This window comes from Cupressus sempervirens, chromosome 6, assembly GCF_028749045.1.
Source record: "Cupressus sempervirens isolate cs-2001-9-10 chromosome 6, ASM2874904v1, whole genome shotgun sequence".
Lineage (NCBI taxonomy): Eukaryota > Viridiplantae > Streptophyta > Pinopsida > Cupressales > Cupressaceae > Cupressus > Cupressus sempervirens.
This window is the reverse complement of record NC_143123.1, coordinates 177,941,723-177,956,750: the sequence shown is the minus strand read 5'-3', so window position 1 is coordinate 177,956,750 and position 15,028 is coordinate 177,941,723.

The following is a 15,028-nucleotide window of genomic DNA, read 5'->3' as shown; positions in this document are numbered from 1 at the left end:
CAATTCCAACATGTAAAGCTAAGGATAACAGCTCGTCACGAATAAGTTGACACTAGCATTGTCATTTAAATGAAAATGGTGATTCTCTTAGGAATTAGTGGTCATATGCATTAGGAATATTTAGTTATGAGGTTGTTTAATTATTAAACTATTATGTGCTGTTGTATGAACATTTGTTAGTTTCTATTGAGTTGCTTATTCCTTCATGTAAGGATTCAATATATATAAGCAAGTTATTTAAGGAATTTTCTATAAAATAAGGGAGCAATCCTATGGGGGCTTTAGGATTTATTTTTATGAGTTTGCTAGAGATTAATTGGAATCTTCTTCTAGAGAAAGCAGTTCCTATTTTTTAGGGTGCGAATTTAAGTGGGTGGAAAAAGTCGGGGTGGAGGAGATTAGAAATTGCTACACCAGCTTAGGCTTTTTTTGGCCATTTCTCAATCATATAAATTTCAATTCTTATTAATAAAATACTTTTTTATTTATTTAGTCAAGTAAACTAAATATGTTAAATAAAAAAGACTTAGGGTGGAGTTTCATGGAGGGGGGTACCCAATTTTTTTAAGGAATATTTTAAATCCAAAGGTTCCATGATTTTTGAATCCAAATCAACCTAAATTTTTAAGCTCCATAAATTAAAGAGCCCACTCATCTAATGGATTTTTGTTCTAATACATTTAAATGAAATGTATTTTAGTCTATTAAAATTTAATAACATCACATAAAATTAGTGTTGTGTGGATATATCTATCTACATTTTGTACATATTTGGCACGATAAATAACTTTTCTAAGTTTGTGGTGAAAATTTTAGTAACACCATTTTTTTCTTGCTCAAATATGTAACTCTAAAATATTGGGTCTATTATTTTATTTGGCAAGATTCTAATTTATCTTGTAGCAATTTTTTTATACATTAGACCTCTTGTTCCTTCAAAATAGAAGCTTAATCACCTCCATGGGGACCCTACACATAGAACTAGCTTCCATAAATTGCGGGTTTTAAACATGTAAGAATAAATGTGTTAAGTCCATACACAACTGAGGGGGGTGACCAAATATAATTAATATCCAACCTTAAAATTTGATCTTCAATTAAGACAATGATGCACAACAATAAGAATTATATACCATAGCACAATGATTTGTTGACTTTGGAAACCCTCGACCAAAGGGAAAACCTAGATGGGGATGGTACCCACACTATGATGTATTAACATATATGCTCCTTGTCAAAGCATGTGATCCTATTAGGCGTTAAGTATAATGCATTTAACATAACAATCCTTGTTAGAGGACAAGTTTTTGTTAAGAGATTTTGAACCCTAGTTAAAGGTTGAAAGGAAACAAATAGACCCACAACCTAAATAATCTAGCAAGTGTGAAAGATAAACTTTTAGGATATCATATCCAAATCATGAACTGATTGATCTTCACCTTACTTATCAAAACAATTCCTTTGAAGCTCGCGACAATTATCCAACATCATCATTGGTTTGCTCTTATCTTTCAACATAGAAGCTCACATCAACATCTATGCATACTCAATTTATACCCAATCAAGAAAAATATCTTTTCTTTATACCCATTACAAATGATTAATTAGGTTGGCTTGGTAAAGCTTCCTCAATGTACATTTAATGACATAGGTCCAAAATTAAGACAGACACGACTTTATAAATATAATTGTAATTGTTACAATGTGTTTCCCACATATTACAACATTAATTACATTTGCCAATAATAAAATATGCACTCAACACATTTTGTTGCCAATTAAATATAACATATGTTGCACAAAAATAACCTTTTCCAAAATAATCCATATGCTTCTCAATCACTAACATACATGCACCAACAAGTCTTATAGCATATCCCAATCTTGTTGACATTAATTCATTCTTGCCAATAAGATATAGCAAAATGCTACCATCCAAAACTCAACATAAGGCTTAGCTAACATAGACACGATGTCTACACAAATTTAAGCTTGCATATCATATATTGTCATATACCAACTTTGGTCATTAAATAAATAACTTGCAATATACATAAGTTATCTGTCGTGGTCACACAAACATATGTTGTCATCAATGACAGAATTAGTCATCAGTATAACATATCGACTACTCATCGAAGTGCCAACAAAGACCTCAATTCTTAACAATCTCCCTCTTTATCATTGATGACAACATATGATGAAAAACCATTAATCCAAAAATAATCAACAAAGTGCAATTTTCTGAACATCCTCAACATATACAATCTTGACTAATCAACTTTGAGATGTTTCAGTATGAGTCTTCTACCCTATAAGTTCTTTCATGGTTTTTCATTGAACTTCTCCCCCTTTGACATCAATAAAAAAGGTGCCAATATGCGAAATAATACCAAGTCTAAAGTCTCCTTCCCCTTTAATGATGATCTTCATCAAAGTACCTGCAATGGATCAAGTAAATCTGCAATCAAAGATATGCCAAGTGCCAACAAACAAAGTTATGCAAAAGTCATTACATAAGAGCTTTAAGATTAACTCTGCTTAATGTGACCACTTGTCTTAAGGAGTGGTACTAAGCATCACAACTAGATGAATAACTATGCTTTGTATACATTGGGTTGATGCAAATCTGCATCAATTACTCTGCAAAAGGTGGGGCCATTATCCCAAGCATACCTCTTAGGTATGCAAAAGTGCTTTGGCCAATAGTTTAGTGAATATATGTGCTACTTGCTCTTTTGTACTCACACATTCCAATCTAATTTCCTCCTCAATGATATTTAATTGCAATATGTTTTGTTTCAGAATGTAAAACTAGATTCTTAGACAAGTTAATTATACTTGTATTATTGATATTAAGTTTAGAAAATGTAATACCAATATCTTTTAGCATCTATTTCATCCACATTATTTTTCATTACAGTTGTTTGCTGCTACTACATATTTTGCTTCTGCTATAGATTGAGAAATGCAATGATGTTTCTTCCTTAACCATGACACTAACTTTCTTCCAAGCTCCTCCACTTGTCCTTTTCCTATCATCTACATTGCTTTGCTAAGACAAACTTAAGTACACACTCACGCTTGATGTCTGTGTCATGTTCTTTGATCCTAGTGATGAAAAAGTGACTAGTTTCACTAATGTAAGGCGAACCATAGGAACACACCACCTTACAGGCCCTTGAGTTCAAGAGGATATTCCTAGAGTCTTTGATTGGAGGGATGCACCTCTTGAGGGTGGAGAAGGGTTGAAATTGACATCTAAGACCTTTCTTGCAAAGAATTTTGGAGATTTTATGAGAAAGGCCTCCAATGAAAGGAATAGACATGACATGGGCCAAAGAAGACTTGGGTGGATTAGGAGCATAAATAGAATCGAGAAAGGTTTTGGCTTGGTGAAAGGCTCTAGAAATTTGTGTCTTGGTGTAACTATTGAGCTTGAAGACTTGATGAAGATGTGACAACTCTTGGTTTAAGTTATTTTCGTCACACATGAAATAAGCCCTAAGGGTGAAGGTTTTGAGGATCCCAACCTTTTGGAACATGTGGTGGTGTGAAGAAGCTTGAAGATAAAGATCAATATGGGTCGCCTTTCAAAAAACTCAACGACTTAGGGAGTCGTCAAACTTCTTGAGGATCAGGATATCCAGGAACTGTAACATTGTTAGCTTCTAGTTCCTTGGTGAAAGAGATGCAGGGGATGACCTCATTGAGGTGAGAATGGAACTCTTCTAGTTTTTCAAGGCCATGGGGCTAACAAATATTGGTTCATCCATGTAACATTTCCACCATTAAGATTTATGTGGAAAGGAGCGCAAAGAAGTTCTTTCAAAATGCTCCATAAAGAGATTTATAATAATAAGGTAGCCCATGACTACCCCATCAACTTACTCATAGATCATCCCTTGGAAGGAAAATAAGGTAGACCATAAGCATAACTCCACTAAGGCAGCGATCTCATCATTAACCTTGCACCCATGATCTTGATTTTGATAATTGGCACCTTGGTGAATAGAGAAACCAAGTCAAAACTTAAAAGGATATCATTGCTATCCAACTTAATGTCCTTGGTGAATTAGACAAAATGGTTGGAATCTTTGATGAAAGAGTTGGGTTTTCTCACTACTAGGGAGATCAACTTGGCAAGGAAAGAAGTAAGATAATATGTAGGGGATCCTATGGTGTCAACAATCGACCTCAAAGAAATGTTGGCCTTACAAATTTTTGGAGCCCCATAGATGAATAGAGTCACTTCTTTCGAAGGAAGAAGTCGTTTCTTAGCAATATCATCAAAGGAAGAACTCAAAATGATAGACTTGACTTGCTTCAAGAGTTTGGAGCAAGGATTTCGGGAGAGGAATCTATAACTACTAGTGTTTGAGAAGAGCTCAACATTTTAGCAACATAGACTTGCCTATCCAATATGATAGTGGCATTGCCCTTGTCATCCTTTGAAATGATTAAATCATTATTATGAACAACCCTATTTAATGCATGAATCTCAACACTAGGAATGTTTTCCCTTGGAGGCTTATCATGTCTTAGGGTAGTAGCACAATGTTTCCTAACGACCTCCGCATCCTCCATGGGCAGAGAATGAATGATATGCACACTGCTAGGAGAGTCAATATGAGGAATGACTCGAGGGTTGACGACAAAGTTTAACTCTTGTTTAAGACACCTCAAAGCTAGGGGGTCTACAGTGGCACGTGATAAGTTAATAACGAGCTTAGAGTCCCAATCATTAACAAAGATGTGATTCAGGGTACAAGGGAGAGGAAAAGTGGCAGATGGGACAACCGTGGGAAGATGAGGCAAATTGGAAACATGAGCTAGGTGTGGGTGGGCGTGAGGAGAAGGGACCACAGATGCACAAGTCAAGGTCTGTGTGTGTGGTGACTAATTAGGCTCACTTGTCTAGTTGGATAAAACTTCCAACATATGAAAAGACAAAGCACATAAATGAGGAGACATGGAGCCCAAGGAAGATTGTAAATGGAGAGGGCGGGAAGTTGTAGACGAAAAGTTGCTAAGAAAACAAGTCATCAGAGAAATAAATGAAGGAGGAAGAACCTATGTTACCTGCTTGCATAGTATTAGGTGAATCATCATTGCTAGTTAACTTGCATCTTGTAAGCATGGGTGTTCTAACTAGTTTACAATTTTCCAAGTCAAATCTTGCTAATAGTTATTTAAGTTAATTGATTTGAGATATAAAGATACCATCCTTTGTTTGAGTTATTTGCAATCCCAAAAAGTACTCCATCGCACCAACCATAAACAGCTTAAATTCACTATTTATTTTATCAAAAAACTTATTGCTTACCTCATCATTTCTTGCAAAAATGGTATCATCTACACATACTTTAATAATCAGTAAACCATTTGAATTAATTATTAAGTACATATTATGTATTGAATTTATTTGATGTAAATTCTCCTCTGTTAGACTTTAAACATTTTAGTCCAATTCCTAAATCATTCAAGTTTTGCCTTAAAAATATTAATCTTATCAAATACCTTAAAAATTTCTCTCAAGAAAGCAACCCACAACACCCTAGTGAACTCATCAATGAAAAGAATAAAGTATCTCTCATCATAGAATGCTCTTGTCTTAGTAGGTCCACTTAAATTTGTGTACAATCTCTAACTTCTTTGAAGTATAATTTTTTTTTCTCTGAAATGTGCTCCTTTTCTATTTTTCCATTAGACATTCCTTGCCAATCATGTAACGAGGTTTTATAATCTCAAGTAGATATTTGACTTCATCAGAGTTACTCACCTTCACTATATTATCAAAATTTATATGACTGAATCTTCTATGCTATAGCCAACTATCATTAATTTTTGCAACAAAACATCTTATCTCAATAGAATTCAACTGAAATACATTACTTTAGGTTCTTGTTCATGTGGCAATCTCATCTTCATGCTTGTCCTTAATTGAGAATTTCTTATTAGTGAATTGCAAATGATAGCCCTTGTCAACAAGCTATCCAACACTTAACAAATAATGTTTCAATCCATCAACAAATAATACATCATTAGTGTTAGTCTTACCATCAAGAGTTATGGAACCTTTTCCTTGTGTTAAACATGGTGCATTATTACCAACTCTAAAAGCACCTCCATCATAGCTCTTAAAATTCAACAAACTTATCTCTATCATATGTCTTGTGCTGTAAACAACCACTATCTATAATCTAGTATGTTCTCTTTTTCTCAAAATGTGAAGCACTTTCTTTTTCCTATTTAACAAGACTTTCTTTTTTAATAGCAAAAATCCTATTTCATCTTCATCATCACCATCTATGAAATTGATATCCTTGACCCCAATCTTTTCATCACTAACATAAAGACATTCTTTAAGAACTTTTGATTTGTAAGGTCTAGGTTTTATCTTAAATTCTCTTGTAGGACATCTAGAAGAAAAATGATGAATCTTCTTACAATGCCAACAAACAAATAATAATTTATTTTTGAATATACCCTTACTGTTAGGTTCTCTTATTGTGATCAAAGCTTCACATTCATCCATCTTTCTTTCTTCTTCTTGTGGATTTGTCCAATTACTTGCATAATCTCCAAGGCTTTTACTAATTTCACACTCTTGGTTCACATTATTTTATCTTTATGTGCACTATCTCTAAAAGAAGGTTCAATTCTATTAAAACATGTTTCAATCTTTTAGTTTCAAAACCTTGTAATTTACCAATGAATGTTTCCCTATTAAAAACTTTCATGAGAGGAATGACTTCTTCAATTCCATTTAGCCTATTCTCAGAAGTTGGTGTTAACGGTCTGGGAATCTTTTCAACAACTTCATCTTTTGTTATGGTTCCTCTCAAACTCTTTATCACTTTAGTAATTTCTGCAATCCTCTGCACACATGCTCTAACACTCACATCTTCTTGCATTTTGGCATTTTCTAACTTAGTCTTCCAATTCTATAACTTCACTTTATTTGTAAAATCACACCCTTCATATAAATTCTAGGACTTAATCCAAATATCTTGTGCTAGGTCAAGTTCCTTTAGCTCAAAGAGTTTTGATTCAGATAGGACTCTGATAAGTGTCTCCCTTGTAATCATGTTGCATTGAAATATCTTCTTCTCATTTGTGTTTGAATATAGCTCACTTTCTAATTTGACATCAATTTTATTCTTTGTAATCAACTTGTAGTCAATCCCCATACATATTAAATAAGTTCACATCTTGTTCTTCCAAATGTCATAGTTATCACCATCAAACTTATGATTCTACTTCATGTAGGCTACAGTAGATCTCCTCAAACTATTAAGCCTCCTTCTTAAGAGGACCCGATGCTTTGATACCAATTTTCAAGAAGTAAAGTCCACACACAAATGGGGAGGGGGTGTGTGAATCTGTTGTAACCAAATATAATTAATAACCAACCTAAAAATATGATCTTCAACAATCAACACAGTGATGCATAACAATAAGAATCCATACTCCATAACAAAATGATTTTTTTGGCTAGGAAAAACCGCGGCGAGGATGGTATCCACAAGACAATGTACTAAAATATAAGTTCCTTGTAAAAGGATGAGAACCTATTAAGAGTCAAGTACAATTCATTTAGTACAACAACCCATGTTAGAGGATAGATCCCTGTTAGGAGACCTTGAACCCTTGTTACAAGGTTCTAACCCTATTAAAGGTTGAAAGGAAATAAGTAGACCCATTGCCTAAATGTTCCAACAAGTGTAAAAGATAGACCTTTAGGATAACATATTGAAAATCATGAATTGTCTGATCTAAAACTTGCCAAAACAGTTCCTTTGAAGTTCACCACAATTATTCAACATCACCACTTCTTTGTTCTAATCATCCAACATAAAAGCTCACATCAACATCCATATCCATGCATACTCAATTGATACCCAACCACATAAAGAATATTTCCTTTATAACCATTACAAATAATTAATTATGCCGACCTATTAAAACTTCTCTAATGTACATTTAATTACATAGGTCCAAACTAAGGCATTCACGCCTTCATAACTATAATTATAATTGTTACAATATGTTTATCACACATTACAACATTAATATCACATTTCTAATGATTAAATATACACTTCCTCAACATAGTCGGCAGTAGTTTAATATAGGATTTGGTACACAACAATGAACTTTCCAGAATAACCCCAAATGCTTCTCAATCACGAACATATGCACACAAACAAGTCTTCTATCGTATCCCAATCTTGATGACATTAATTCCTTCTTGCCAATAAGATTACCAAAAATGTTACCAACTATCTCTGTCATTATTTCTTGGATACTTGTCTACTACCAGTCTTCACCAAATAAGTGTAACTTATCTAGAAGTCAACATAAGACTCAACGAATATAGACAAGATGTCTATACTTATTCTGCTTCACAAATCTTAACTAGCATACCATATACTCTCATATACAAACTCCAGTGATCATATAAATAACTTACGATATACATAATTTGTGTCTGTCACAATCACACAAACATATATTGTCATCAATGACAAAACTAGTCATCAATGCAACATATCAACTACTCACCTAAGCTCCAATAAAGACCTCAATTCCTAAATAAATGTGCTAAAAAATTTTATGGGACCTCCCACTTTAGAATAGGCTATAAAAATCTTAGCAATACCTGTTGATTTTTTTCCAGGAAGCACCCTCCATCAAATCACACTATAGGAGACTTCTAGTATGAATATGATTGGCTATGACATTCATATAACACATAAATATACACAAGTTTTTAGGATATTAGAAAAAAAAATCATTAATTTGAAAGCAACATGGATACATAGTTCTGCTTAGTAATTGTATATTGATTAAACAATTTATAATACACAAATAGATTACAAGCCGCAATGTATATTTAAGTAATCAATAATGTTAAGTAAATCTAAAGTAAATCAAGAGCTATGGGAGTGCTTGAGTCTTTGCCTTGTGTTATTAGTATTCATCTATAAAGTGCAAAGACATTTTCATCAAAATTAGCAGGAACAAAGAGACAGTAGAATAGTGGGATATAAAAGCAATGTGTTATTTTTCAGGCATTTAAGCCACATTTATAGGAGTGAAGGCATGCATGTTGTAGAAGACTCAAAAAGGTGGAAAAATCATTGAAGGTTATGGAAAAAAAATTAGAATTATTAATTGAAAAGCTCAAGGACCTCTCAAGAGTTCGACAAATAAACTCTTTTATAAGCATATAACATGGTTAATCCAATTTTGGCCCCCTTTCCCAAAAATTTAGGAACTTTGTTGGTTAAGAATTTGCTTGAATTGCACAATAAGGGCAGCAAGTTCTTTGGGGATGAAGATTAGAACATTGCCATATAAATTTACTCCAAATGCATAGACCTAGCTTTGCCTTGCCACCAATTTGAGCACCGAGTTCCCTATACTTCATTCATTCAAGAGAAAGTGAAGGAGGCCTTTATGTATTCATACTTTAATAGGATCTAGAGGCCAAGTTATGGTTGAAGAAGTACATGGATGTTGTACAATATTATGACGAGGCCTTAGCCCTTGATCAACACTACCTCAAGTCATTGTTTTGTAAAGTCCATACTCTTCATTATCTCACAAAATATAAGTTAGCTTGCCAATGCTTTGGAAGAACTTTGGATCAATCCTTAATTGCTAAAGATATCGAGATGAACTATGAAAAATCTATGGATCTTAGCTGTCAATAAATTTGATCTCTCTATCTGTTTCTCAAATGTTTGTACTAATGTGCCTAAGTTTAGCAGATGATTGTTTACTATTGACAATGCAGATATTTGAGATTTCATGGTTGTGGGAAATGTCATTTCATATTGCCGCATTGAGATAAAAAAGATTGAATGGAAGCCCTGAAAGAGTCATGCAATGTATGATAAAAGAAAGGAAAAATCATGGTCTGGTTAAACGAAAACTAGGGGCCAAATTCCAGTCCTGTGCACCTTAATCTCCAAGGATTATGTAACAACTAGATTATCTTGATGATTTAAATGAAATTAGGGTGCCACTCTTGTATCTATTTTGAATAATTATGATGTTCATAATCAAGGTTTGGAGCTAGACCAACACAAATTTGTGAAGATAATTTTCAATGTGGGGTGTGACATACAATCTATTGAAAGAAATAGGGAGATCAATAGACAAAATGAGCATTATGGTTTGTGGGTACTTCCCTCTTTCAATAATCATTCATATTATTGCAAATCTAGATATATTGTTGTGGGAAATCCATATTTATTATGTCTGCAAAAAAAAAAGGACCTAAAGAAGAAATAAAAATACCTTGCATTGATACTCTTTATCCATTGTTTACACGGAAGCAACATTCATGGGATTTGAGTGTGGTTGCAAGTAGTGTGTGTTAGAAAAATCCCTAGCAACATTGCTGCAATAAATTGTTGAACTTGTCGACAACATGGATGATACCATGCTTTTTGATCTTGAGTTATGGGAAATTTCTATGCCAGTGTAAAAAATCATAGACGCCTAGACAACTGAAGAAAAACACATGATAAGAGCATCTTTGATCTATCTCTATTATAATATTTTCAGATTAAAGTGCATTCATCCTAATGCAAGCAAAACATTGCCTTCTTATAGGGAAGTATTCTATGCCATCCAAGAGGTTATTCTACAGAATTATATGTTCCTTGAGGGGTTTTCAAAATATTTTGGTTATGCCTAGAACAATGCTCAAATAGACAAAGTAATTTTGTAGAAGGCCTTAGAAGTATGCAAAGGATATATGGGAAATCACAATGAAGGTCTTCTCAAAGCTATCTTGAACTCTGTTGTATCATACACCTTCAAACCAAGACTTGTCATAATCCTATCCAAGAATACTAACATTTGTATTGCAAGTAGGAGGAGCTACAATTATTTTTCAAAAACTAGGTAGAGCTTTTGGGGAAAATAATAGAACTTTGAGGAAAACTCTACAAATTTATTTTTTGTGTCGAGAAAATAATTTTACTCCAATAAATTTTATACTAACTAATAAAATATAAGAAATTAGTGTATAAAAAAAAAATAAAAAAAAAAAAAAAAATATATATATATATATATATATATAAAATAAAACACTTTATATATTTAGAGTGTCATATTCTTTTTATTGTAAAAATTAACAGATAGGCCTAATGAAGACATTAGCTCCCTTCCTATATATAAACATAGACTAATAAAGAAAAAAATATAAATATAAATTAAAAATAAATATCTAAATATATTAAAATTACAAATATAACATATATATTGCAACTATAGTTAGAAAAGACGGGCTTGTCCCTTTGGTGAAATGGTGGGGCTTCTTGCCTGTAGGGCCTACAAACAAGGTTCAAGTCCCCATAGGGCCATTCTCTGTTGTGGATCTTAATTGAGAATGTTTTTCCATTGGTCCTTGGTGAAATAGTGGGGCTTCTTGCCTGTAGTGCTTACAACCAAGGGTTAATTATAAGTAAAAGTTGGGCTTGTCCCTTTGGTGAAATGGCGGGGCTTCTTGCTTGTAGGGCCTACAACCAAGGGTCAAGTCCCCATAGGGCCATTATCTACTATGGATCTTAATTGAGAATGTTTTTCCATTGGTCCTTGGTGAAATAGTGGGGCTTCTTGCCTGTAGTGCTTACAACCAAGAATTAATTTTTTTTGAAGTAAAAACCCTGTGGTTTTTGCTGCCGATGCCCTGGCTATGGCTACAAATCAGCTCCCGTAGCCCTTTTCGTGGCCTTTGGCCCATTTTTGTGTGCTCTCCTCTAGTTAGAGATTGAAAGATGACGTTGGTCTTTGGTCTGTTGCATGCTCTTTGCTCGTGATCCAATTTGCTTGGGAGCTTCGTGCCTCTCTTCGCAGGTTGTAGGTAGTTGCTCGTTGGTTGCAGGTTCAGGGTGTGGGAGTGCTATACCTCCTATCGTTGTTGCTAGTTCTAGGTCGGCTTCTACTATGCCTTCTGGGGGTAGATTTGCCTCTTATGCCGATGTGGCTGCATTTGAGGTGGGTCTTCATGGTGCTCGAGCTGTTCAATTTGGGCCTTCCCATCCCCATGAAGTTTCCCCTGTAGGTGTTTCAAACCCTATAAGGGTACTCTTGGACTTTGAAACAGTCGATAATATTTTAGGTACGACAGATGAGCTCTCTTCTTTTGCTGTTGTCTTCATATTTTGGGGTTTTTGGCCCTCTCTTTCTAATCTTCATGCTTGGATTTCTTAGCATTGGGAGCCTATTTTAGATAGTGAGGTCCACATCTTTCCAGTGGCTAAAGGTTTTTTCATAGTAAAGTTTAATTCTGTTAAAGATAGGAAGACTATTTTGTGCAATAACAATTTTTCATGGGAGGACATATTTCCTCTTATGGCCAAACTGTCGCATATGGATTTTGATCTGCTAACCAAATCCTTTAACAATGTTCCTATCTGGGTCTGGATATTGAATCTCACGATGCATCTCTGGTTGGATTCAGTTTATGAAGCTATTGGGGCTGCCATTGGTGATTTTTTATATGTGGACTCAGACACTTCGGATATCCTTCATTCAACATATGCTCAATTTCTTGTAGAGATGGATATTTCTAAGGGCCTTCCTAAGAAGGTTTTTTTGGATTCTTCAAGGGGCTCTTGGACCCTAATTTTGGATTATGAAGGTATCCCTTTTCGTTGTAGAAAATGTCATAAGACTAGTCACATTGCTGCTCGTCGTGCTGTTGTGAAGACTAAATCTAGGCAACCACCTTCCTGGTGGGTAGGGGCCTCTTCTGAACACTACACGGTGGTTAAGTCTAGTGATGCACCTCTGGATTTAGTGGTTGTATCTGTGGATGTTTCCTCTGCTGATGATCTTTTAGTGTCGGTGTTAGAGGAGGTTCTTGTTCCTTCTCTTGCCCCAGTACTGGATGTTCCTCCTGGTCCTGTTGGGGGCTAGGATCCTTTTCCCTCTCTTGGCCTTGCCCCTGTCCTTCCTCCTGGTTCTGTGGGGGGGCAGTTGGCAACGAGCTCTTCTAGGAAGATTGTTGGTGTTTTGGATTCCCTTGGGCTTCATTGTTTAGTTTCATTTGGGGATTGGATTGCTGAGGCAACTAAGGTAGAGGATGGTTTGACTGAGGTACAAAGAAAGAACACAAGACCATCTACTCCTCCTTTAGAAATGAACCTCCGATTGTGCAAGGGTGGCTCTAAATCAAAGGGAAAATCATGATATATCTGGCTCTGCCCCCTTGTTGGATCTTTACTTTTGGTTGGTGATAGGCTTTTTGTCACCTTGGTTACCCTATGTTCGGGGGGTGACCAGTTCTACTTTTTTTTGTTGTATCTTTATATATGAACTTATTGAAAATATTTAGTCTTGTACAGGGTTTCAGGCACCCTTCAAAATCTATTTATCTTAATCAAAAACTATAGTTAGAAAAGACACCCTACTATTCTTTTGACGGGGAGTAATAATCAACCAGTCAATGAGATTATTAATTTTTGATTAATGAGAGGGTGAGAAATTAGCCAAAATAAATAAACAATAGAAATCTAAACTTCAAAAATAAAAGCACTTCAAAAAATTAAATCACATTGTTGGAAAACTAGTGTTTTTCACTCACTCTAGGTGCCTTAAGAAGGGACATGGGTGTATCTAAATACTTCAATGGAAATAAGTGGAATTGAAGCACACTATTTTTCATGTAAAAATTTTACATGCTTTTGTACTCCTACCCAATTTTTTTGATAGACTCACCATCACTCCCTATTCTTTGATACTCGAACTTGCATCATGTTTGGGGTATGATAATGAAATATCTTTTGAATACCCTACCCTGCGTGCTTTAGCAAGGGTGCTCAACATATGTTGAGTCTATATACATAGTATTGTACTATAATTTCAATTATTACAATACTTTGATTTGAAAATTAGTTTATATCCTATCTTAGTAGCTATGATGTTGTTTCTTGGCATTTTATGTCTAGTATTTAAGTTGGCTAAATATTTAAAGTTGATAAGGAGGATCTATTTTCCATATTTAATTAATTATATTATGATATTTCTATTAGAACTGAATTATGTAGTTCTTGAATCAAACTCATTTGATGAATGTTTCATGAGTAGTGGTTCAAAATAACCCATCTCTCTTGAGAATGAATGAAACACTTAGCACTCACTGCATTTAGGTGAACTCATAGGGGTGAAGCATCAAGGTTTCTTAGAGGCCCCTTATTTCATTATTTCTCCAACTCAAGTGCACTCAACCATGGAGTTTCTACCAAGGTCAAACCCATGATACCCCATTTACAAAATCTTTAGCAGGTGTTGTGCCTTATAGACCATTCATTGTAGAGGCCCTTAAGCTCAAGGGGATCTACAATAAATGGTTCATAAGGTACAAACTTACTAAAGGTTTTGCAAGCTAAGTGGGTTGATTAAGCTTGGAGGATACTCTATGGTTAAGTGTGCTTGAGTTGAAGCAATATTGGGCTAGGTAATCTCCTAGAAAGGCCCGATGTTTCACCTTTATAAGCATCACCTAGATGCAATGAATACCAAATGTTCCATTCATTCTTATTAGAAAAGGTTCTTTTTGAATCACTACTAAAAAAACATGGATTAATGAGTTTGGCTCAAATTACATGAATACCACAATTCAAATTTGATTTTCATTAAAATATATATCATACATGCTATTATTTCATTTTACAACCTAACTTTCCCATGCATTAATGCTGGACAAGGTTGAGCCTTCCCTAATTTTTAAAAGTCACAATATTAGGTCCCAAACTACCCAATTTTGATGATAACTTAACTAAATTTACTTATAATGTTTAACAAAGAATTATGTTTAGTTAAATAAATGAAGAATATCAATGAAAATATTTGCTAGATTACTAAAAATGTGGAAGATATGGTTATGAAGGAAGTTGGTTCTATGGAGTGGGATAATGTTGACATGGACCTTAAAATAAGAGAGGCTATCAATTCTAGGACACAGAGCATTATTGATAGGATTAAAAGGAATAGGACTATGCTC